The sequence below is a fragment of the Myiozetetes cayanensis genome, unplaced genomic scaffold (genome assembly GCF_022539395.1).
Source record: "Myiozetetes cayanensis isolate MyiCay16 unplaced genomic scaffold, myiCay2020 scf14, whole genome shotgun sequence".
NCBI classification, from domain to species: domain Eukaryota; kingdom Metazoa; phylum Chordata; class Aves; order Passeriformes; family Tyrannidae; genus Myiozetetes; species Myiozetetes cayanensis.
The window spans coordinates 16,186,447-16,211,952 of NW_026087048.1; the positions used below are offsets into that span (position 1 = coordinate 16,186,447).

General features: G+C 39.3%; 2 long non-coding RNA genes across 3 annotated transcripts in view; both read left to right on the forward strand.

Annotated features, from left to right (window-relative positions):
* The window catches only part of LOC126637080 (uncharacterized), a 72,622-nt gene extending 65,609 nt beyond the window's left edge, over window positions 1-7,013 (forward strand). The window contains exon 3 of the long non-coding RNA XR_007628191.1: window positions 6,910-7,013. This is a non-coding gene — a long non-coding RNA (uncharacterized LOC126637080). The remainder of the gene's footprint in view (window positions 1-6,909) is intronic.
* A 6,925-nt stretch (window positions 7,014-13,938) lies between these two features.
* The window catches only part of LOC126637078 (uncharacterized), a 36,056-nt gene continuing 24,488 nt past the window's right edge, over window positions 13,939-25,506 (forward strand). Inside the window, exons 1-3 of one of the 2 annotated variants that reach the window (XR_007628189.1) lie at window positions 13,939-14,498; window positions 20,535-20,649; window positions 21,391-21,460. This is a non-coding gene — a long non-coding RNA (uncharacterized LOC126637078). Of the gene's footprint in view, window positions 14,499-19,651; window positions 20,650-21,390; window positions 21,461-25,506 lie in introns of those variants that run through there. The other variant, XR_007628188.1, reaches the window with a different exon arrangement.

Here is a 25,506-nt window from a genome sequence, read left to right on the forward strand (position 1 = left end):
AGGACAAAACAGGTCCAGTTCCTTAGCACCCAGAGGAGGAGGTCATATAGTTTGATTTTCACTCCTTTCATTAGTGATATAATTCATACTGAAGACTAACCTGGGGGTATTGCATGTAACAAATGAGCACATACAGTGGTGATTTAATTACTTATAACCCTTTCTACTCAGCTACACACCTCATTTCTTGGTCTTACGCTGACTCCAAAGGCAGAATTCATTATCTGATTGGTCAAAATGCTGCTCCGGGCCCATTGCTTACTTAGCAGAATAGACAGGAGTTAAAAGAAGGATGAGGGGCTATTTCTATGTGGGTTGGGTTTTTATTATTTCAAAATTTAAATAAGAGTCTGAATCACCATAATATAAAGAGACCAAAATCAAACAACCGTGGTTCATTCCTGTGCTTTGATTTTTATACCCATGCATGTTTAAAAAAAAAAAAAAAAAGAAAACTAAACATGTGTGCTGCCTTTTAATAAAGATCATATTAAAAATTCAATAAATAGCAATATCTCTGATCTCTTAACAAAAGCGTCTGGTGTACAGGAAATTAAATGAAAAAAAAACTTGTTAATCCTTTTTGATTTCTGTACATGGTAGCTGGAAGCAGAATTCTTTAACTCACAGGATTCTCTTTTTGTCCTCCCTCTTTTACATTTCTTCTCCTTTTTTTTTTTCCTCTTTTTTTTTTTTTTTTTTTTAATCTTCTCCAGCACAAACGTTGTCTGGGTAACCTCGGTGTAAATGCAGTCTGTTTCTCTGATACATTTTAAAAATAAATAATAAAAGAATAATAATAATAGTAAAAAAAAAAAGAAGAAAAAGCCATCGTGTCATTGTCTCATCCCTGTGGCCTTGCTGTGAGGGATCCGTCTCGAACCAGGTGATAACCTGATAGACTTTATCTTGTCTTTTCTGGGCCTCCCTGAAGCCTGCCAACACTTCGGCTGGCTGTTAGGCATTTTAAATATCCCCCATGAGCCCTAACCTTACCCCTTTTCTCTTCTTGTCATCTGGAATGTCTCAGAGCTGTCAGAGGCTTGTTGCTTATTGATGTTTCCGTGTGTTTTATGTCTTTTCTGAGATATGACAGCCCCTGACACAGTGCTGATTTCAATCAGCCGGCTTCTGGAGAGGCCTAAGATTTTGTCCTCGCGCGGTCCCAGCCGCCAGCGCACTTCAGAGGCCTCCATCTAATGAAAATGTTTCAGCAGGCGGAATAAAGGCCCGCTGCTCAACAAACAGCAGCTGATGAATTCACAAGACAAAAAAAAAAAAGAAAAAAAAAAGAAGAGGAGGAAACCCTCCCCCCCCCCAACCTTCTGCCTTTGTTATAAGAAAAGCAAGAGGAGAGAGTGACCTCCCGAGCCAAAGGTTTTGACACTGAATCAAATCCCTTTAGGCCTGAACTGGCAGGCTGGGCCCGGCGTTGGATTACTTTATCACATCTTAGAGTGATGCTTGTATGTACCTCAGGACACCCTACGTGTACAGAGTGGATATTTTACCCCCCTTGCTTATTAAGTCAAGTCTCAGTGTCTGGTGGAAAGGGAAGGTCTGTCTGACAGAGCACCGGGAGGGGAAAGAAGCACATCCAAAACAGGGAGGGAGTTGATTTGCATGGAGGAACCTCTTCAAAAGAAAGCAGGTTGTGGGCTTGACTTGGAGTCGCTGTGGGAGAACAGATATTTTTGTTCACAATCAGCTGAAAAAGAGAACGAGCTTTGAGGCAACAGAGCATTTGCTCTCTGGGTTTTGGCTGGGTCTTTTAGGCCTCGTCAGGGCAGCAGGAACCTCGTGCCCACCCGGGATGCTCCAGCTGCTGTTTATGCTGCCTCTGTCACCCACCTCGGGTACCAACACTGCTTCTCAAGGCTCCTTTCTGCACCTCTGATGGGGGGAAAAGCAAAGGCAACAGCCATCCTCCATCTCCACCTGGAGAAGCCTCTTGTAGGGTTTTCTTGCATCCTCCCAGGCAACCCCTTCCCTCTAGAGGCATTATCTGAAGCCACATCGATTCCCTAATCCCCTGATTTCAGATGAAATTACACTACTATGAGGCATCATTATCATCCAGGCTCTGACGCCTGCGCCAGGGATCGGCCCCCGCCGTGCTGGGTGCTGTGCAGGCATAGCAGGAGAGCTGCAGTAACACCTTGAATCGCGAATGGCGATGCTGTGGTCATTTCCTCCAGGATCTGCAGCTCATGTTATGCACTTTATCTATGTGATGAAGTGATATATTTTTTTTTTTTAGGAGGGATTTTACCTATCTGAGCCTGGGCTGTGGGATTAGGTTCATCAGCGGGTGAGATATGTCGAGGTTCACGTTTACTTCTTTATTTGCGTGAGTTTGGTTGGGTTTTTTTGCTGTTTATTTTTGCACGGAGGAAAAACAATCTCTCCCTGTTCTCCAACTAACTAAATAAACACAGCCCACCCCACTTTTGAACATCAGTGAAATCCATATCTGCAGTGACTCAGATGGTTTTCTTAATAACAGAGAGAGCTCTCGGTGTAGCCTGATTCTGTCCTTCAGATGGAAGACTTTAATCCTGAGTCTTATTTTTCACAGCATTCAGCTACTGGTTTTTGCGCAACAAATTACATCCATGCCTCCAAGCCAAACAAGGAGTGAAAATTTCTATTTAAAAAAATGTGGAAATAATACTGTCTATCTACCTACAGTACAATTCCATTTTTAAAGTGCTTTGATATTTTTAACAATATTAATATAATAACAGCAGCATGTGCCTATTGGATTAGTCTGTATTTTATAACTTGGTATCCAATTTCTCCCTTGTTTCCTGCAGGACTGTCACTATTAATTTCTACTCCCATTTTTTCCGTCAGTGTGAACATTGTCATTGGACTATTGTTTGTAAGTGATAAGCAGCCCCTAGTATTATTATTATTTCACTCCTGCTTGTTGAGCATCAACAAATCCACCAAAAATATTAAAAATTTGGTGGAAGTTTAACTCTCTCTTTGCCAGATGTTCCCCCTTCCTTCAGCTCAAAGGAACATACTTGCTACTATATTATCCAAGAATAAAAAAATAGTAGGAAACTAGCAGAAAGGCAATCTGTCACAGGGAAAAAAACCCAAAACCTCAGGGGGTAAAGAATGCCTTCACAGTATGGCTTTAAGGTTTTAATTTATATTGGTCCTGACTCATGACACAGCCAGAGCAAGCCCGGGCCTGGGAGTCAGGTCTCCCACTGACCCTTGCATAGACTGGTGGGGAGAGAGATGTCAGCTGAAAACTCCCAGGGATCACGGGGCTGCCAAGCGCTTTGAAAATGACTGCCAATTTGGCCTAGTCTCAGCTGAACACATGCCCAAGAGGGAGGGAATGCCAGTAATAAAGCAGTTTAGAGGGGAAAGATATTTCTTTGGAGCTCCCAGACCTTTGCAGCCTTTTTGTGTGGCGATACCGTTTGCAGACGTGCAGCTCTCACGGGCACGTACCTGCACGCACACGTGTGTGCACTCGTGTCCAAAAACACGGGCTGCAAAGTAACGCACAAGGTTGATACCCTCTTCTATGTTCACTATGCAGCCAACCTGCCCCTCTTTAATTTCAGAAGATAGCAACAGTAAAAGTGAATGAATTCCAAAACATATAAAAAAACCCCTGCAGACATTAATGGAGTGGAACAGGTGAATTCCAGAGACACCAGGAAGCCCTTTCCTGTTATATTCAGGTAAAATATATTCTGATTTTTCAGGGATGGGAGACAGTGTAAAACTGCAAAAATATATAACTTTGTTGACAAGTTGTATTTTTGTTGACAGGTTTCTCCAAATTCAGATAATAAGTGAAAGGTAAGATTTCCAGGCTTGTTTTTTGACTCCTACCTGTAAAAAAATACTATGCAGATGCTGTGCTTCTGTTAAGATGAGTTGTTGTAAAAGAAACCCAATTTTAAACTTTAAATCGTTTTTTCTTCTGTTTTATTGTACTCCATCATGATGTTTCAAGGTTAAGAAGGGGAGGGGGGCAAAAAAGCTTTGTTGAATTGACTCAAATATGAATGACTCTGCAATTCATTCAAGCTTTTTCTTCTTTTACTCAGATAACTAGTGACACTGGAGTAAATGATATTGCTCATTTGAGTAAAGGCTGCAAGATGAGGCCTAATATGAAGATGTGGGAAAGAGAATAGGAGGAAGAGTGTGGGGAGGGAGAAAAACACCAGCTGTATTGTTCATTTCCCAGAGCAGTGTATGAAGTGTGCCAGAAGTAAGAACTATTTGGTGCATATAACATGACAATTAAGAATACCTAGATGACAAAAAAAAAAGCAACAAACAAAGCACTACTTGGCAAGCACATTCATCTGCTGCAGCATCTGCCTCCAATATGCTTTATACTTGCATAGATACGTTTGGGAACTGAAAGGTAACAAGAATTTATCAAAGGATTAGCAAGCACTGATGCTGCCATTCACAACTGCTACAAATATAAATTGTCATAATCATATTACCCGTTCCTTAGTTTAATTTTTGCCAGGATGTCTTTTGTCTGAAATGCCAAAATGTAATCTAGAATTGGATGGATGCTGACACAGCTGAAATATTTTGCATTAGTCACCATGTAATATGCTTCCAAAAGTATTTTTTTTTTTGTCTATGTGACTGTACTCAAATAGAGGCTTAACAGAGATTTAGAAGATGTCAATATCTCCACCACTTCTTTCATTCAATTAAAAAGTTATAGCTTTTCTTTGGAAGGTTTTTTGAAAAGTTCTGGTAAGGAGGATGGCATCAGTGTAAGAGACTCACAACCTACACAACAGTCCCACAGTTACAGTATGTATATGCAATTAGGACACAGGTAGTTTCAAAGGTGTATTCAGACATGCATAGAGCAGAGAGTGGTATCCAGTGAGAAGCAAATCTGTGGTCGTTTCAGTGAAACATGTTTATACTTAAAGAGTTTTGCAGCTACGTATCCCTCATGCAGTGAAGTCTTTCTACCAATCCACACCTTGCAGATCTTCACATTTCAGAGCTGGAAGTGTTCGTGATGGCATCTCCAAAGGCTTGTGTTTGTCACTGTTTTGAGCCCCAGAGGGACTGAGAGTTAGTTATCTGCCACAAGGATTCAACACATAGCAACTCTGCTTTGCCAAATGCCAGAGCAGGTCAGTGAGACACCTGGGCTCTCTCCTGGTAGCACTTCTGCTGCTGCTGAGTGCCTGGGTCTGTTTGCAGAACTAGTCATTCAGTCTTAAAGTATATGCCACATGTGTATGCTGTGGTCTTAAAACCCCTATAAGCTCATGTTCTGGTTTTCTTTATATAGGTGTACAGTGGAAAAAATGGAGAATGCATAGGTGCAAAACCTAACCTTGGTTAAATGCTTATCTCAGATGAGGTTAGGCACCATCTGTAAATTGAATAGGACATTAAATCCAGAGTTATGAAGTCCCCAGGTCTGGGAAGCTGAGCCTTGTGTACACCACTGATGGGAGAAGGATCTGCTAAATGAAGGGAGGAATGATTTGCACATAGGAAATCATTGATCAAGTATTTGTATATACATGATTTTTTTTTCTAGACAACTAAACCTCGGATGAAAAATCTTTTGATATCAACCACGGAGATACTGGGAATGGGACTAAGAGAATTTTAGGGCCTGTTTCCTGAATTATAGATGGGATGCATGGTATGCTCCTCTTGAGCATATCATAGGGTTATGACTGCTAGACAGACTTTTCACTCTGCCCTTCTACCTTGTTCAGATTTAGGACTGTGTTTGCTGTTCTTGAGTCCCTCTATACTATTCCTAAAATATCAAGTGAAATTTATCAGAGTCAATATACAATTGTTTATGGATTGTCTTCTCAGTAGAGAGTTCTTGGTAACCACTGCAAATAGAGTTTCATTTGATACCACGAGCTGATTTCTTCCCTTCCTACATGTTTACTTCACCTTTCAACAATATTCTACCCCAGAAGGAAATGTAGGGCACAACTGTTAACTCATTTTGTTTGGAAACATAAAGCATTAACCAGTCATGAGGCATTTCTCTGACTCTGTATCGCTGGTGCATCCCTGAGAAGCAGTTTTCACAGAGCTGTGTCAGTGAGCAGATGAGCAGGTGGTGCCTATAACCCTGACTCAGTTTCCCAGATGTCTGGCTCCTAGCTCCTTTTGAGACTGAACCCTAAAAAGCAGGACCTTTGGTCTTGCTCTGAGCTGTGTAGACTATGTAGGCTCCTTGGTGAACTTCAGCAGGGTGGTGTGCGCCTGAATTCTTTGCTGGATGGGCATTGTGAAATACTAAGAGCCATAATTTATGGGCTTTCAAACAGAGGCTGGTCCTCAAACCTCTCTAAACCAAATACTTTTACATTATTTTCTTCTTGTATTTATCTGCAATTTCTTGACTATTTCTTCCTTTGTATCTGAAACCCACACAGTGTAAAAAATATCTCTTTGCTGGTTTCTAGGAATCTGAGATGCTTTCGTTTGATGGAAAGACAAAATGTAACTCTGAAAAGACTTGGCATTTTGGGAATGGTATTTAAGGCAATGGGAATGTTTTGCAGATTTCTGTTTCTACTTTGTGAAATTAGTACAACCCAAACCCAATTCTACATAGTGCATAAAACTCAGGGTATCTGTCTTCCCCTGTAGACAGCAACATACTAACATAATATGAAAAAAACCTACACAAGACAAACTTCTAGTTGATATCTCGCTTCTGGTAAAGTGGAATACTGTAATGGAAAGCAACACAGCTCTGTATCTGGCATTAGTTTCTTCAGACCATCCTGAAGTTTGGACAACAGAAATGTTACACAACTGTGGCTTTTCTGTGTCAGGAATGCACATCAATTCCTTTATATTGCCTTACTTTGAATGCAAAGTTTTGTGAATTGTTTCATCTCTTAGGTTTGGGCCTTCATCCAGGAGACTCCAGGTCAAATCTGTCTTTGCTATGGCGTGCTTTACTTCATTTTGCATGCACTAGACAAAGTTTAAACCCCAGGTGGTGAAGTACTAAAGTATGAAACTCTGAAACAGAATCTGATATGAGGAAACCAAATGGATGTTCTGCTGCCCTTCGCTCACTGGGACTTTCTAGGGAAGGTAAGAAGCCATAGTTTAGCTCAGTCTGCATGATAAATCACATGTGTTTGATGAGCATGCTGCTTTTAATTGTATGTCTTACAGTGTTAGAAAGTTATCTTACGGAGGTAGTGCCTGCCAAGTGGAGTTGGTTTCTTGGAAGGAGAACAAAAGATGAATAAGAAGAAATGAAAACAAAGTTTACCTGATTTCTAATTTTTTTCAGTAACACTAACGTGCTGGATGTTTTCCAAACATACAGAGAGCACAGTTGTGTCCATGTGAGTTCACAACACCCAGACAATGAGCTGGGGAGAGAAGTACAGTAATACTAAAGGGACAGCGTGACAGCCAGAAGACTGAGATGGGGTATTTTAGACACATTAGTGAGCAGGAAAAAGAATTCCAATGAATGAGTAATAGTGATTTGCTGCTGTAGTAAATAGAAGGAGAAGAAAAGAAATAAAAGGGAAAAAGAAAGGAGAGGGAAGAGATATTATATATATGTATATATACTTATTTTCTTGCATTTACACATTACTTACATAGTCTGTGTTCAGATGATACAACAGATAGGGCTTTGAAGTAATACAGACTTGTAGAAAGGCTGTCTGATGGAGGTAAATGGGGAAAGGTGGAAAGGCATAAGGCAGGACCTTATTCTCCAGGCCTCATCTGGTGTCTCATTTGCTGCTTCTAACACCACTGAAAGACCTCTGAGCACCATTATACTGTTATTAATAATGGCTGTGTCATGATTTCTGCTCAGCAGTAACAGCCTTAGGCAGTGCCTGCTCAGTGATCTGTGTGCAGTTGCTCTCCACCTCCTGGAATGCCAACAACAGGACGTTCTCAGCTCCTCTCGTAGCACTTCTTGTTTCATTTGTTCCCTTGTCCACACCTCTGATCACTCACAGCAAGGTCTTCTCTTATCCTGATACTGAAGTTCTTGACTTTATTTCCATGCTATTGCCTTTTCCCCCAGGCTCTTTTTTCAGTAGGACCAGTGTACGTTGTGGGCAGACATCAAACTTCATAAGGAGAGATCAGAACTGCACCACAACCCGGCGTCTTTGTAGCAGGAAAGACGTGGTTGTGGTTAGACAGAAATGTGCAGTGGCAGGTCTTGGGCAGGGATGAGATAAATGGACCCCCTGTTCGCCCAACAAAACCTGTGGCTTGCCCTGCAACCCAGAGGACTCACTTCTAGTGACAAATTAATAGTTTTCCAAAATAAAATTTCTTTCTGTAGTATAATATGTGATGCTATGAATAAAACAAGAAAGACAAAGACTTTGACAAAATAAGCTGTAGAAATTTTCAGGAACTTCTCCTAATTGCTGTGATTTAATTTATTGAAAAGGAATGTGGGTTTTTGAATGATCAAAGCCAACTTTCAACAATACCAAATAGGATGGAAAGGTGGATATCAGTCAGTAATTAGTAACAGCGTTTGCTGTGTGTGACAGTTTCCTGAGGAAAATCCAGTGTTTTTCTTCAGTGTTTGGTTGTTAGGTGGTGCATTGATGAGCAGATGAATGAATGAATGAAGCACTTCTCATTGCTTTTTTGTCAGTTAGGAACAGCAGTTGCAGAAGAGAATACTCATTTCTTTTACCATATTCATCACCTTAGTATCCAAGTACCCTCCAGTAGTACATTAAGCATGACTAACATCTGTTCTGTGTTTGTTTTCTCACCTCCTCTCCAAAGGGAATGTATATAAAGTGAACTGTTCTGGTTTGTTTTGATTTATATGTTACGCTGCTAAATGTTTATGTCAGAAGACTAAGTCAAAGAAATCCTTTCTGAACTTGGAGCACTGGCTCTGTATAAAGGTGTCTCTCAGTCATGTTTTTTTTTTTTTTCTTGTTCATAAACTTAGAATGGCCAGAGGCAGTTATACTGGCTATTCAGCTGGACTTTTTACAGGGGAAATAGTGGTGAAGAGAAAAACATTTTTATTATTTCAAAAATGAAGTATGATAACTTGATCAAAACCACATTTTGCACCGCTGACATCATGTCTTTCCATCTTCAATGATATAGGTCACCAGTGACCCCAATGATCTATTAAAATGATGTACCTAAGAAAGATATTTGAAAGCCAAATGCATCAGTGGCAATGTGCAACCAATCTGTCAGTGCAGTGGTGATGTAACTTGGCATTATCCCCTATCAATGAGCTCCAGAAACATATCTGGTACTTGAGTCTTTGGGGAAAGATCAATATGGTCAGCCCACATATCAGCTAGGAACATTTAGATGAAGCAATAAAGAGAGTAATAGAAAGATATTTTGCACATATGATGAAAAAGGTGGTGCCATTGATCCCTTGGAGAGTATAAAAATGGTCATTGTAGAAATGAGATGCTGAATCAGCCCGAAAGAGCTATCACTTACATTAATATTGAATTGTATGAGGATGGGAGTTTTGAATAGCAGTAAAAGGACAGGACAGTTGCATGTTTGTCCTTAAGCAGTAGACATTGCTGCAAAGTGATCAGTTAGGCAGTAGGATTATTAGACTTGTCTGACAGGCAGCTGTATTTATTTGTTCAATATTTGTGACAGTTTTTCATCAGAGACTGGTTGTAGAGAGTGGCTACATTTGTGCAGTTACCCTTCCTGAATTTATCTAGTAACAAGTAGCTCCCAAACCAGCCATCTTGTTGGCTGTGGTCCCTCACTGTCCTGTTTCCATAGTTAACACTTTATAAAAAGGTTTTCAGTGTTGCTTGTATCTTTGCCTAGGCTGTACAGCAGTTTTGTTGTGTCAGATTCTACCTGACTACCCACCTTAAATCATATAACTAATAATGTTTTGTACTGTTGGTAGCTCTGTGCCTCTGTAATTCTAGAAAACAACCTTTTCAGTGTGATGAATGGAAACATTGAACAGGAACTCCTCTGTATTCACTCTTCAGGTTAGCAAGGCAGTAAATGCTAACCAGCACAGCCACATGTCAGCCTGTGCAGAAACATCCTTCCAGCCTCTATGTATTTGGACAGAACTGTCAGTTCTTGCTATGGACTATGGATTGGCAGCATCTCAGCTGTAAAGCACACGTTGGGAATCAACATTTGGAGAAGTGCGCGTCTTCTGTGCGCCACAGTAAAAATTTTGCAACCCTAACATTTACGCTTAATAAAAGATAATCTCCTCCAACACTGCATAGTAGGAGGAATGCAAATCCTCTCTGGTGTCATACAGCTACAAGCAGAAGAGTTTCCCCACGACTCAGAGAGAAGCCTGCCATATCAATGTCTGCCTAGCAACTGAAAGGTGACACGTGGAGCCTCCTTTTCAACTCATTTCCTCTTGATGAGAGGAAGGGATCCTCCTGCGAGTTATTACCTGAAATAATACCATATGGTAAAATGTAAACAACATCTGCATATTCATGTAATAATTTCATCTGTTTAATTAGTTCCAGCAAAGCAGTTTACCCTCTGAGGCCCTTGCTGTCAGCTCCACGCTCATACATCCATGCCCTGCTGTCGAGCCTGACAGCCGTCTATTGTTCATTCACTGCTTCCACCTCGCCACTTAATGTAAGTGAATCTTCTGAGGGGTGGAAAGCCTGTCCCCATTGATCCAGATGTAAGGGCTTGGGGGGAGAGCGAGTAAATATCTGTCAGCCTGGAATACGGGTACTAACAGCAAACTTGACAGATCAGGTGGCTTTGTGGTTTTTTTTTGGGAGGGAGTGGGGGCAGGTTGGCTCTTGGCTTAAGTGCTGATGAGGACTGCAGGTTTGACTTCATGCAATTGTCCAGCCTTTGCTCTCAGGACAAGGCTATGAGTTCCCAAATCAGGTGAATTCAGCAGTGGAATAGCAGCCCAGCTTTTACAGTCAGCTGTGTTTCGGTGCCAAAGTAATGACAGCATGCCTACTGGTGCAGCAAAACACAGGGCCCTAGAGGGCTGTATGGATTGGCCAAACAGGTTTTCGGAAATGCATGTCAACAAACACTGCTCAGGACAAACTGAGAATGTAAAAGCGTTAAGTCTAACTGGAAAGGTCCCTGGAATATATTTCTAGAGTCTCCTGGCTCATGTAAATAAATTATACTGTGGGTCACATGTAACAATAAGCTGTTCAACTCACCTTTGAAAGGAAACATTTACATTATGGGAATATAAACACTCCATGGTAATATTATACCTAAGTAGATGAAAGTACTGCAGTTCGATGTGGTAAAGTCAATATCATAATAAGGTAATAATAATAATACTTACTACTTATATGGCCTTTTACAGATTTGAGCAAACATTAACTGATTAGTCCTCAGAGCACCCCAAGGGAAATAGGTAAGTAAGAATTATTGCCTTGTTGTAAAAATAATCCGTATCTTATCACACGCCCATCACCATGGTATCTACACAAATAACCCGTCTGGCAGACAGGATTCTTTCCATTGCCTTGTGATGCACTGAGCTGAGATTGCAAGGTGTGAGCTCAGCTAGAGAGATGTATCTTATCCGTTGTTTTAATGATGATCATACCTATATTAATAATACTATTCTTTTCAGAAGACTTGTGTCCAGTGGTGAGGAAGGACAGATGTCCCACAGCATTTGGGATCTTTCCTCATGGAAATGGCCAGCCCCACTGTCACTGAATGGCCTGTCTGCATGTCAGGGAAGGGAGATGTCTGACATACTCAGGGTCCAGATACTAAAAAGCAGATAAAAACTGCATTGTACCTGGATAGGTATGACTGCAGTGGAATAGTTTGTCCTTTGTCCTGTGCTTGCAGGAGATTCTTCATGTGCATCTTGGATCTTTGGATCCTTTTTACAGTGCAGTGAACACTTTCAGGCATAAGTTATAGTGGTTAAGTAAGAGGTACTAATGTGTTCATCTGTATGTTGAAAAAGGGGTGCTACTTGTTACCTGAAAGTGGTGATAACAGGTCTTTCCTGCTTACAAAGGGAAAACTGGGAAGAGCAGAAAGCATCTGCATGCTGCCAGCTGGAGTACTTCAGGTTTCTATCTTAGTAGCTCAGGACAGTGTTATAATTATTCTTTAAATGCTCTTAATCTGAACCATAAAATAGCAGTTCACAATAGGCAGAAAAACAAGTCATCTAAAGGTGAATTATGTTGCCGAAGTCCCCATGACAAGATAACATCAGAAAAGGATCATAAAACATCCCCCTTGCAGAATTATCCACCAGGATAATTCTGACTTTTGTATCATGTTACCTTTGTTGTGGGCACACAGTACCCTCCTTCAATGAAATTGCTGCTTGCTCCTTAAGACTATTTCATGCAGTCAAAGCAATAAAATTAAATAACCTTCAGATCACAGAACTCAGAACATATTACCTTTACGAAGCTAATGAGCAACTCTTCTAATTGTTGGCTTCCACACATTTTTAGAATGTTTTTGTACACACTGTGGTATAAAAATGAATCTCTGGAAGCTCTGAGAAAACTAATTTGTCATAAATTAAAATAATAGTAATTTAATAACAACAGTAAAATGACACTGAATTAATAATGAACTTCGCAAAATAATATTGAATACAAGAAATAATTAATAATGTGTTCATGGTAGGTTCATCAGTCTAATAATGAGAGTTTCTTTTTCCCTGGAAAGAATGAATGCTTATTACCCATGAAATGGCTATGTTGTGCTTCCCCATCACTATGAATTCAAATCTATATGAAAAAACTTTCAGGTTTGAGAGGTTGTTCTTGTCTTGGTGTCCATTTTGTAAGGTTGTGTGCTGAAAAAGACAGGAATTATGAAATGGGAAGTGAATATAATATCAATTTAATTTGGTTAGTGTTGACTAGCGTTAAACTATTAACACTGTTTTAAGTGCCATTAGTCATCAGTTCATAAGAAAATAATTTTATATGATTAGAAACAAAGTAATCTGAGTTTGATTTTTAGACTTGCAGACTTCTGACATCCTATGTGACATTATTTCAGTCAATCATTCTGGACTTTTTATCTCTGACCATAATGTTTTTTCTCTATCTCATTGTCATACTGAAATTATAACTATTCTAGGCAAGTCTATGAAGAAATAAAGCCCTGTACTGAATTTGATATAATGATCTGTGAGTAATATATCTATTAATGTAAAGTACTAGGTAGTTCAGCCATTTATGGGTATTATCTATGGTGTTATGAGTTCACTTATAGTGGGACTCTAACATTATCCTACATACCTCAAAAATAGTTGTATTACTCTAGTACTAACCTAAAAATCTCTCAAGTCCGTCAAAATTATAGCACAGGTAGTTGTATATTCTTGCACATTTCAAAAGAGCTATGTTTCATTAATATTCTGGAAAGAAACCCTAAAACTAATGGATCCCATCCTCCTTTTAGCTCTTTTAAGTGCCATAAAATTGTTCTTTGCCATTTTTTCTCCATTAAATAACTTACATGAAGCAATTTCAGGCAGGCCTTGAAATGCTTTCTAAATTAGATGAAAGAAAAGTCCATTATTTTTTAAGTCTGTAATTGTTATGGTGTTTTTATGCACAGATCCAAAATAGTTTCTAATGGACATTTTAGGGCAGGAAAGATAATGGTATTTTAGTGAGGCAACACTGCTGACCACAGCGAGGTTAATTTATCAAAATAATTTTAAAAGTAGTTGCGTAAAGAGTGTAACTTCACAAATTTTGTGTAGCCGGAAGTTTTTTTAACAGGTTAATTACAAAACTAAGTGCGTCCAGAACGCTTTTGGTATTTTTATTTTTAATAAGGAAGTTAAGTTATCTGGGTTATGTTCCCAAAACAGAAGCCTTAATGACCTTTATTCTATATTTCTTTTCATAGATTATTGCGATAAGGAAACCCTCGTGTCGCGACCCACTGGCGTCTGGCTAATCCGATGGTATTCGTCGCCGCATTGTCCGTGATCAATAACTAATTATCAAAGTGGCATTTCTTTTCAAGAGCTCCTTGTTAAAAAATGGCTTTTGGCTGAGAGTGGAGGAAAAAGGTCGCCACTTTGACATCGTTGCGAGTCTTTCAAAATCCAGTGGGCCGTCCGATTGAATTACTGTCCCAAACTAATTGATATAAATTTGAACAGAAGAATGCTTGTTACTACAGAATGTCATAATGATATCCTTGGCAAGAGCATATCAGTGGGAAAAAAGGAGAAAAGACCAGCACTAGTCACAAAGCTTCTAGACAAGTTGCAGCGCAAGACTATTAACAAAATTAACAGGAACAAAATTGTACACCAGTTCCTTCTTCCCAGCCAGTCTGATCAGACATTTGAGAAAGAAAAGCATTAACATTTCCTTTTGGACCTCATCCTTTATTTGAAAACAGGCTTTAAAAATATCTACTGGAAAAAAAATTGCCATGTACAAGGGACTGAAACTTGATGAGCAGTTGCAGAAGTCTCATTGACTCTACAGGAATCATGAGTGAGTATCCACTGGAATTCAGCTTTAGTCATAAGGCAGAATTTGGCACATAGTTTCCTTAGGAAAAGCTTTTAAGCAGCCTTAAAAACTGTTCCTCTGAAATATGGTAGCCTTCTCTGAAGGAAGCTGGACTATATAAGTCACATGCCAACAGGGAGAAATCTTCCAAACACTTAGGATACAATAAGAGGAATCATAAAAAACGTGGTGAGAAGGGGAAAAAGATCTCGTACTATTCATGTCTGAAATTTGATGTGTTGTCGTGCATGTCATTTGGAGATTGTCTGCTCACTGGAAAGCTTGGAAACCTGGATTTTCACTACAAGGCACTGGGTTTGTGGAGGTTCTGGCATTTGGGTTTTTTTTTCAGATCTCACTGTCTTCTGCTCCATATCCTACATTCAGTCCCTGAGCTGGGAATTGCTAGGGAGTGCAGGAAAAGATTACCCTGTAAAGGGTATGGCATGGCTCTGGAGAAGGGCTATTGTAGAAGCCTTTTTTGGGGACAGAGCTGGGGTTAACTCATGGCAGAAATTAATAAGCTGAATCTATTAGTTATCCAGTCATAAATGTTGTCAAGTAGTTGGCCAGAATGTACCATTTTAGCCACATCCAGAGCAAGTCCTATGACTGCTGAGGAACAGATGAGAGAAAGACATTTGTACCTAATTGGAAACAGTGGTTTGTGTGCTTTTTAATCCCTGATCTTGAAAGGCTCCAGCTGGGGTCTAGTAATGAATATCTTTCCTGCAAACTTACTGTTCTACATTTCCTAATGATGAAGCAAAGGTGACTAATGAATTGACACAGGGGCTTTCATCTCTGCAGTAGATTTGGAGATTCCAATCAGACTGTATCAATCAGTGAACTGAAGTTTTTAGTATCTGATGCCTTGTCTGTAGTAGCAGTAGTGTGAAACAAGTCGTATCCATGCAAGCCTTATGGACAAACCCCAGTGCCACCTCTGGGAGATATTTTTGGCACAGCTTCAGCATAGGGACTCAGGGACAAATTAACTTGAGAGACCAAACAGATTTCACTGATGGCAGTCTCCTTGTCTGGAGTGGCTTGTGGCAGGTAACCATTTTGAAAACAGGTCATTGATATGTAAGTTAGATTTCATAAAAGTCTGACAGATTGTTGCTTGTGATGGATTTATTGTTTGGATATGATGACCATCAAGCCACATTTTCCTTGTAAGTCAAGCCACAGAACAAAGTGGGAAACCACAGGGGTCTGAAGATTCAGCTTCACGTGGTTCTGGTTACAATGGGGGAAATCTCCTTTTGCTAACAAAGGATCTAAGGTAGTGAGGTTCACCACGTTCAGATCCCACTCTGCCGTCCATATATGACTTTATGACTGTCCTCTTATGCTGGGGGCAGGAAATGCCTTGTGATGGTAAATAGCTGAGCCATCTCTGACAGACTTACATCATCACAGAGTCACTAGGGAACCGTCTTCTTGTCTTCCATGGCTGCTTTAAAGACACTTTGTGAGGCTTTCTTCTTTAGCAGACCAGAGAATTCAGACTGAAAGCCTGTCGGGCGGGTCAACCAATGTCTAGGTCAACCAGTCTTGCCCCTTAATTATTCCCTCTGGCATTACATTCACAGGGTGATGGAAGTAGAGGCTAAATATAGGCCCTCTATATATAGGCTCTCTATATACTTGGAATATGTGAAGCCACATCTATACTGTTATTATTGAAATGTACGTTTGCATCATTGTATAATCTGGAGGAGGAGTTGTAATGTGTGTGATAGAACTGAAAAGACTCCAGCATATTTGTGAACCGGTTTCAGGTCCAACTGAAATTGTAACACTATCAGGGCTGACTTATGATGTCATTAAGCATTTTAGAATTTATATCACGTCTAACAGGTAAAAGTTAATTGCTCTGAAAGAATAAAATTTTTGAGACTGATTCGATGTTGCATGGCTTCCTTACAAAAATTAGTGTCATACAAAAATCAATGTGGTCCCTACCGAACAGATTTAAACTTTTTTCGTTGATCTAAAAATCTGCTTCTAAATGAGAAATCAACCTTCATTAGGGTATTTTTAATATGATTAGACGTAGATCAGCATGTAGCCAAAAGTTAATATTTTGGAGAAAAGATAAACCTCCAAATAGAATTTACAGATGCTACTTTGTAAATAACAATGAGAATGGGTTAGTTATGTAGTTTTATAGAGATTACATTGTATTGTTGCAGCTAAATGTAAATACGGATTCGTGTATCTAGGAACAGGAATGTAAATTACATTTATAAGCTCGGAGAAAGGAGAACTAGGAGAAAAGACTGATATTCATGGTAGGTGTAATTGAACAGAAGAATTAGTGCAGGATGGTAAGTGAGGTTCTGGGATGTAAAAGAAAGGGAACGCTGTAAAAGAGTTAAGTTACTTGAAAACCAAAGCACAATGAAAACATTTAGGAGGATTCTGAGGAGAGAGACAGGAATTATTTGAGATATTGAAAATACATTTCCTGTTGGGAAACTTGGAGAGTTTACTTAATTTGCCTGTTGGAAGCCTAGAAGCTTGTTCACTCCTGGTCTGCAAGACATTTCTAACAGCTGACAGAAAGGTTTTCCTGTAGCTTAAAACCTGAGCTGATTAGACCTATTAGAAGTTAAAACAGAAAAATTCAAATTTGAAATAAGGCAATACTTTCAATTTTTCATTGCTTCCTGCAGCACTATTCAGAGAAACGTAACAAAATATTCATGAACCATTTGAAACTTTCTTTATCCCTGATTCTGTTCTCTCTCAGTAGTTGCTGGTAATGTCTTAGGTAGGTGACTGACATTCTTTATTAATTTTGTAACCTCTTCTACAAAAGTAAATACTTACCTGAATTTTAATTATGTAGTAAAACATGTAATTTCAAACCCAGCTAATTGTCCCAAAGTAGTTAATTTATAAATAGCTCTGAATATCTCACACTTACTGCTTCCATTTACCACTTACTTCCTGTGTTTCTCTTCTTGCTGTTTCGAGCAGGGAACCAGAGCAAGGGGCCATATGTAGCTAGATCAAAGCAGGAGCCTGTCCAGAAAGGAGTTGTGACTCATGAATCATAACTAATCCCTTGATTACCCTCAGATGGTATGTTTTATTTCCTTTCTTGTATCTGGCCAGCTGTTGCTCCTACTGCTGATCCTGCTGGTATTTTACTGCTTTTATTGGCACTGCTGATGCCTTTTGGTAGTCATGTAGGAACTGAAACAGGGATCCAGGAGAGTAGTTGTGCTCCACCCAGAGCATTCATGGCTGAGCAGCTGCGGTGGAATTGGCAGGAATGCTTCCTTTCTTCCTCTCCACAACTCTTAAATAGGCCTTGAAGTTTTATTGTGGCAGTTATCACTTTAATATCTGAACAGCTCCCAGGTTAACTGAGTGATGAGGGGGAATCTTATGGATGCTGGATGTTGGCTCCTGCTTAGGAGTCTGTGCTGGTAAAGGTAGAGAGACAGAGAGCTCAGCAGACTTAGTCTTCAGCAGCATTATGGTAGGAAAGACTTCTGAGAACTTACAAATTCATGTTAACATTGGTTTAAAGTTATTTACAAACAATTAATTCATCTGTGTACATGTATACTACCTATTTACACCTGTAATTTTTCTTTCTTTTCCAATCCATAGCTGTAGTATCATTAGTAGTAAACCTGGCTTGAATTTATTATTTTCAGTTTTAATACAGTGTTTGAAGAAGAAATTGGCAACAAAACAGGCCCAGAAAATTGGTTTAAAATAGTTATACATGCAGATAGACAGCCAGCTATTGCTGTCTGAATCTGAAAATCTGTGAGGAAAACAACTATAAAAGTTGCTAATATTATGCACTCAAAGAATGGAGCTAGAACTAGCCACCTTTGTAAAACATGGAACAATAATCTTGCAGCTATTTCTGTACTACACACAGACACATGAAGCTAGGTAGGTTTTCCATTTTTTTTTATCAAGCAGCAAACCAGCTAAGAAAGCCCAGCACTTCATTTATTGACATTATTGATCTAAAACTTGTTTTTCCATCTAAGCCAAAGTGACAAAAACTTCTCCAAAGTGAAACAAGTTCAAGCACTCTCAGCCTGGTTCCCATTAAACATCACAAGAACATTGCGGTTTGACATTTATCTGGCAGCCTCAAATGTGAAAGACCAGTGTAGCTGGTACACAGAGAATGGAAAGGCCTCTTTGGCATCACTAGGGATGCTTTTACCAGGTTAGGGTCAGGTGGGATGACAGCAGAGTGGAAGGAGGTAGTCTCACTTCACTGCAGACTTGAACTATATTTGACCTCCAGGGTACCAATGACTTAGTTGGAAATTGCAAGAACGCTGAGCTGCCCTTTATAGAATTATAATTCCTTGCCATTCAAACAAAAAAAAAAGCTAATTAAGTATCCTTTATCTGATGTAACCCTCATCCAAACAGAACCAGGGATCATCCTGTTGCCGTTCTTAGAAAATGTAGCTGTCGGAAACAATGGTGTTGGTGGCTGCTATTTGAATGTAGACCTTAAAGAATCATGATTCCAAACTTCTTGGTGCCCTTTCCCTATCAATCAAAAAGAATCGTATGAAATAATTATTAGGCTACATAATTATTTTACAAAATAGAAGGTGTTTTTACCGCACATTTCCATTTTAGTACCAATCATTACTTCCCTGAATACTAATAACAGCGTTAAGCATTAATAGCATGTTTTAAGGTAAAGGGTCAATAGTCTAAGACCTATGAAAGAACTCTGAGCATTTGCAATGTAAAAGAAACCTTTTACAGAAAAGTGTTAAATAATAAATGTATTTCTGGAGGAAATGTTATATTGTGCTCCATTTGGAGAGAAATGACAATTTATAGGACTTCACTCAGCTGCCTCTGTATAAAATATCTTTAATAATGCTGTGGCTTCACACTTAATACAGAAGTTCACAGAAAGCTTACAGCTCTTTGAAGAGGTCAGTATTATACTCAGTGAGGGGAAACTGAGGCATGTGATGACTCAGTGCACCAGTAAAAGCACAGGGGTCTGAACTGTTGCCTCAGTCCTCTGAGTGCAAGAAAATGGTGCCTTTTCTGTATTTCCATCTAGCAATCCATCTTCTAATAGTTCTTTTAAAAGTATAATATGCACACAGGGGACGGTGAACTTGTTCAGGAAAGGTAAAGGTACTTGAAATTTTTTTTTTCAAGCTGGTTTAAGCAGCACAATTTGAGGAATGTGGAGGGAAGAGTTAGAAATACTTGGTATCGGTTTGAATTTCTTTGTTATGCCTTCATATATGTATTGACAGACAACCAGAAGAACTGAGACCTCAAGAAAGAGACAACTCAAGTCCAAAATCTCCTTGCCTTATTGAAGTCCATGAACAGACTTTTCATCAAGCAGTCATCTCCTCTCTGTGGCATTATAAGTGCCCCAGTTTCTTCCTTTCAGGTTTACTCTGGTTGTTTTAAAAGAATAAATGGGGTATGAATATTTAAGATCCAAAAAGCTGTCATTTTTCTTCATTAACTTTTTCTCTCCTTATCCTGCAGGTATTTCCCTCGAGAAGATGGAAATGCCTGTGACCACTTTGGATTCATAATCCTGAAGCATTTTTTAAATCTAGATATCCAAACCCTATCTTAAAAATACTAGTAAGGATTCACTCATATGAACAGACTGAAGGAAGAACCACAACTTCTTGTTTATTATTATTATTAATATTATGATTAATATTATTCTTATTTACTGATCTGTGAATACTTGCAGAGGACATGGGTACTGTGAGTTGTAGGGGATCCAAATGAGTCAGAGAGATAATAATGAGGTGGTTGTCATGTGCATGCCCAATACTGAGGGCACTCCCTTCAAAAAGGGACAATATCTTAAGCTTAGATTTCCACTTGAAAACGTGATTATTTATTTAACGAGAGCATTATGTAAAATATGCCCTATCTAAATCTCAAATCTGTGCCCAAATCGGAGTTTCCCAAGTTTCTATTTCTTTTTAATGACTAACCAATCAAAACATACCTTTGCAGAACACATGAAACCAATGAATAATCTTCCAGTGGAGCAAATTCTTTTCCCAGCAGCCACAATGAATAAACAACTTTCAAGCGAGATCGAGACTACTTGGGATTCTTTCTGATTCAGGTTAGTCCTACAGGTCTGCTCATGTTTTCCTTGAGCACCACAGCTCCCACATGAGTCAAGTATTACCTGTCACCAGTTGTCAGCAGATTGCCAGAAGTTACTCTCTCCCATTGTTGAAGGGAGTTGAGTTGCTTTCTGGGAAGAAGCTCCAGCAGCAAATATGACACAGAGTCTGAGTGGAAGGTTGTCTCTCTCGAAGTTGTCCTGTGTTCCACTGCCATGGAGTTTTCTGGTGCATCCATAACCAGAACTTAGGAAACAGTGTTAGTAAGACAATAGAGCTTGTGCCTGTTCTTCTGGTCATTAACAACAATTATTTTATAATGCTATAGAACACATATCTGACTGTTAAAGAGTTAAAGAAAAAAATGAATCCTGTAAAAAATCAGGCCATCGTATAATGCCTCCTCATTGCTATAATGATATCAGTTGCAACAAGTCCAATGGCTGACCTCATTACAAGGGTTTAATTGCATTGTTACACAGTTTCACTTCTTCTCTCTGGCCTCTTTCTCTTTATGACAGCTTTAGAAAGGAATTTCAGCTTGAGGTCAAAGGAAATTAATTACTGCTTTCTTAATCTGTGCTCATCTACATTTAGAAAACTTGGGGCTTTTCACTAACATATTTGTGTCTCATTTCTGTGTAGACCCAAAGTTATAAGACTTTTGTCCTTTGTCAGAGTGCATAAATAGCCTTTTTCATATCTGAGGCCAGATTTTTTTTTCATGTCATTTACAGTTGTGCACATATGGACTGATGCCAGTGGAACCAGTGGAATGTCTCTGGGTATACATTCACTGTGACTGAGGTAAGGCACTTGCAACGCATCTTTAATTCAGACTAAAGATTTTTGGCAGATGCCAGGTGTTAAAAAACCCAGTAACAACAACACCAACCCAAGAAGAAAGGAAAACCCAGACAATATAAGAAGTTACACTTAGGATAAAAGTCAGAAAGAGGACCTTCAGGATTAAGTAGATACTTATGTAGGAGAAAGATGAAAAAATACGTCTCTTTGACAACAGATTTTGCCTGCTACCTACCTCGTGTTTTTACTAAATACATCATTACTTAGTTAAGGAGTATCCAGCTTGTGTTTCAAAGAACTTGCAGTCCAAAGAACACATGTTACAGTGTTGGCATCAGAACAGTGAGGAAGGTGACAGAGACACAATAATTCTTGGTTGGAAAGCAAAAGCATGTGCAGAACGTGGTTAAATGCTTCTGCAGCATGAAATATAAAAATGAAAAGTCATAAATTAGGACCCCAATCCTGTCATTAGGTCTTTTGAGTGGATCCTTGCCTCTTCCACGAACTCTGACTGGTTTCAAGAAGAACCAGACTTCTCCCAAAGAAGAAAACAATGTTGTTAATTTGCTTCTTGAGGGAAAAAGTTTGGAAGGGAAATTACAACGAGACATGTCTCTGGCATGACTTGACAAATTAATGTGAGAGGATATGCCAGTCACAAAGGATAATCTCAACAAGTATTACCACCATGCAACCATGATCTTGTAGTTTATAAGAAATTGTTATGTGCTAGGCACGCGTAAAATTACAATACAAGAAATCCAGTTTTCTGCAGAACGTGTACATGTATTTCTTACATGTACTTTGTGATTCTGATTTATATACATGGAAATGTTGACAGAGATGAAAAATGGCTAAGTTTTGAGCCCTCTGACATAGAACATTTAAAGTTTCACAAATCCATTCACTGTCCTTTGATCAGCTTTGCCACCCACTGAAATTCCTGCTACCAGAACTGCGTGCTCTTTTTAGTTTATTAGTTGCTGCTTCAGTCTCCCCTTTCAAGCAGTAAGATTGGCAATAACAAAACTGCAGCTGCAAAGCAAAGCTAACTCATTGAATATTTTGCCCTTCATCTATCTTGACTGAAATTCCACTCAGTTATAAACATCTGCAGGAAGAGCAAGGTTTCATTTAAGTCACTGGTAAACTCTTAACATGGGACCTGCTTGAATTAGAGTGAGGTTCATTCTCATGATTGCCCAGTTTGTGAAACAGCCTGTGTACACCTTGTGGTGGTGCCAGAAAGCTTTGTGGGGTAGAATTTGAAAATTTCTAGCCAGCCATCCACAGCCATGTGTATGACTGTGTCATCCACAGTGCTGGTTGGAGCAGTGGGACAGGAGCCAGGACATGTTGGGAAACAGGGTGAGTTTGAACTTACCCAGAGTACTCTAGACCTCCCTCCAGGCCTACACCTGATTTCAGATTTTTCTTTAATAATTGTGCTTCTAAGGCAAGCTTGGACTTAAGCATGAGTTTTGACCTAAACAGAAGAAATAATCAATGTACAGATGTAAAGTTCACCAAGACCAAGTAGCTATGCTGAAAAGAGGTCCTGAACAAGCCTAAATTCTCTACAGCCATAAATAATACTACAGGTAGAATGTATCTGAACTAAACTGAGTACCTTGGATAACAATAGTAGTGAAGTGACAGCCACATGAATTTCAGTATGCAATAGCTACTCAGGTGAACAGTCAAGGTTTCATGGGCTTGTACTCAGTCTTTCCTAAAGTATCCACTGAGAGTACACTCATGCTGACACTTAAGAAATTTAGATCAAAGGTGGCTCTAATCATGCTTTAGTCATATTTTTAATTTTGTAAGAGACTTCCCCTTGAAGGGCCTTGACCGAGTCACTGTGTTAGTGCATTATCTGAACTATTTCATTCATTGGCACCAGAGTTTTAGTGCATTAATCGTCCAATAACAAACATAGATCTATTTGGATTGGAGAAGACCTTTAAGATAATCAAACCCAACTGCCAAGTCCACTACATCTACATGTCAGCTGGGACCTCCCAGTTTTACCAGACTGCTGGTAAATGATGGGAAGTGGCTCGGTGAGCACTTCCATCAGCTTCCTGGTACCCTTGGGTGGATCCCATCCAGACTCACAGACCTGTGATGTGTCTGAGTGGTGTAGCAGGTGACTGATCGTTTCTCCTGGAATTATGAGGGCCTCATTCTGCTCCCTGTCCCAGTCATCTGGTCTTACTGTTAAAGACTAAGGCAAAGAAGGCATTAAGTACCTCAGTCTTATCCTTCATTGCTACTTTTTTCCCCTGCACCTGCTAAAGGATGGAGATTCTCTTTAGCCCTCTTTTTGTTGCCAGTATATTTATAGAAGCATTTTTAAATTGTCTTTTACAGCAATAGCGAGACTTAAGTTCTCACTGGGTTTGGCCCTTGTAATTGTCCCCCTGTATAACCTCACGACATCCTTGAATGTCACATCGAGGTGTGAACGGATTAAGTTGAAAGGCCCAGTTAACACAAACATGGCACTGGTGACAGAATTAAGTGCTAATGATATATAACAAAATACTATTACATGAAATAGGATCTTTGTCATCCAGCGTTTTGATTCTGTTTGATAGAACTAGTAGAACAAAATGAAAAACTATTCATCAATCAGAGGTCTGGTTGGGTCAGACACTTTGGTCAAGCAGTGTGAGTAATTCCACCTACCTGCACTATAATTTATTGCAAAATTAATGCCATAACATGCAAAGCCATTGTTTGATAAATTCTTAACCTCAGTAAAAAAAAGCAAAATTTGTTTCTTTCTTTCTCTCTCTCTCTTTTTTTTTTTTTTTTCCTATCCTGACAAGATGAAACCATTATACCAAGTGGGGTTTTCATGATGGTTCACTTCTAATGGTTGAAAAAAGGACCTTGAGCAGGGTTTGATTGACTTTCTGAATCATCAACTAAACCAAGATACACTAAAAAAGGGGACAAAACAGATCACAGGGAGTAATTTTTGTTAAAGTTTACCTGCTTCATTACAACAGAATGAGATCAAGTCTTAGTGGGAAGAATAAGTTTTGATATATGTTACTTTCTATTAGAGTTTTCAGGACAGCTTATTCTTAACCAGACTAAAATACAATAATTCACCAATTCAAAGTTTTAATTGCACTGTTATGAGGTAGGGAGACTAATGGCATATTCTTATTTTTAAAATGTTTAAAATTATAGTTTGTTATAAAACAGGTCACTTATGTCTGGTATTTGATTGGCCTTGATTGCTTTGGAAAATTAAGTTGTTACATTAGCTGTGAAGTAATTTGTAGTTTCTAAAGGTGTTCTAAGGTTTTCGTTAAGTATCATACAGACATACAGGAGGGACCAGGAACTGAGTGGAAATTTAAAAATGACTCAATGTGTCCAGAATTCATAGCAGACCCTCACAACGCTCTCTTGTGAACCTTATTCTATCCATTTCTCAGTGGGAGAAGCTGAGCTGCGCAGAAAGGGTCTTTCCTTTCCTAGAGACTCACAGATATTCTTCCAGCTGCCCCTTTTATTTATTCCTTCCAACATGCTGTTCTGGTGCTTGATGTGTTCTGTCATGCAATGTGAAGAGGAGCAAAATCTTGTAAAACTCTAGGGAGTGAGAAAGGAAAGAGCATCTCTCACCTATCCATTGCTCTTTTTCTTGGTGTGCCTCAGGAATAGTTTGAAAGATGTTGAAACAGATGAGATTATTTACCTGCTCTCTATTCCACCACTTCATTCCTCCATCTCTTTTTCATATATATAGCGAAACCGATACAGCAGTTGAAGGTGGGGTAACAGGAGGAGGTAGAATTGTTTGTTGAAGAGGATTTACCCATGTTGTGTTACTGTTTCTTTGGGATTGCCTCAATGAGAATAGATTTAGGAGGCAGAGACTCTGACTGGAATGAATCTGAATAGGAAGCAAAGGAATAAGGAGCAAGTGCTGTAACTGCAAAGCAGCTCCAGATGTGTTGCTGAACATCGAGGACTTCAGATTTTTTTTTTTTCCCTCTGAGTCTGTTTACTCTGCAAGG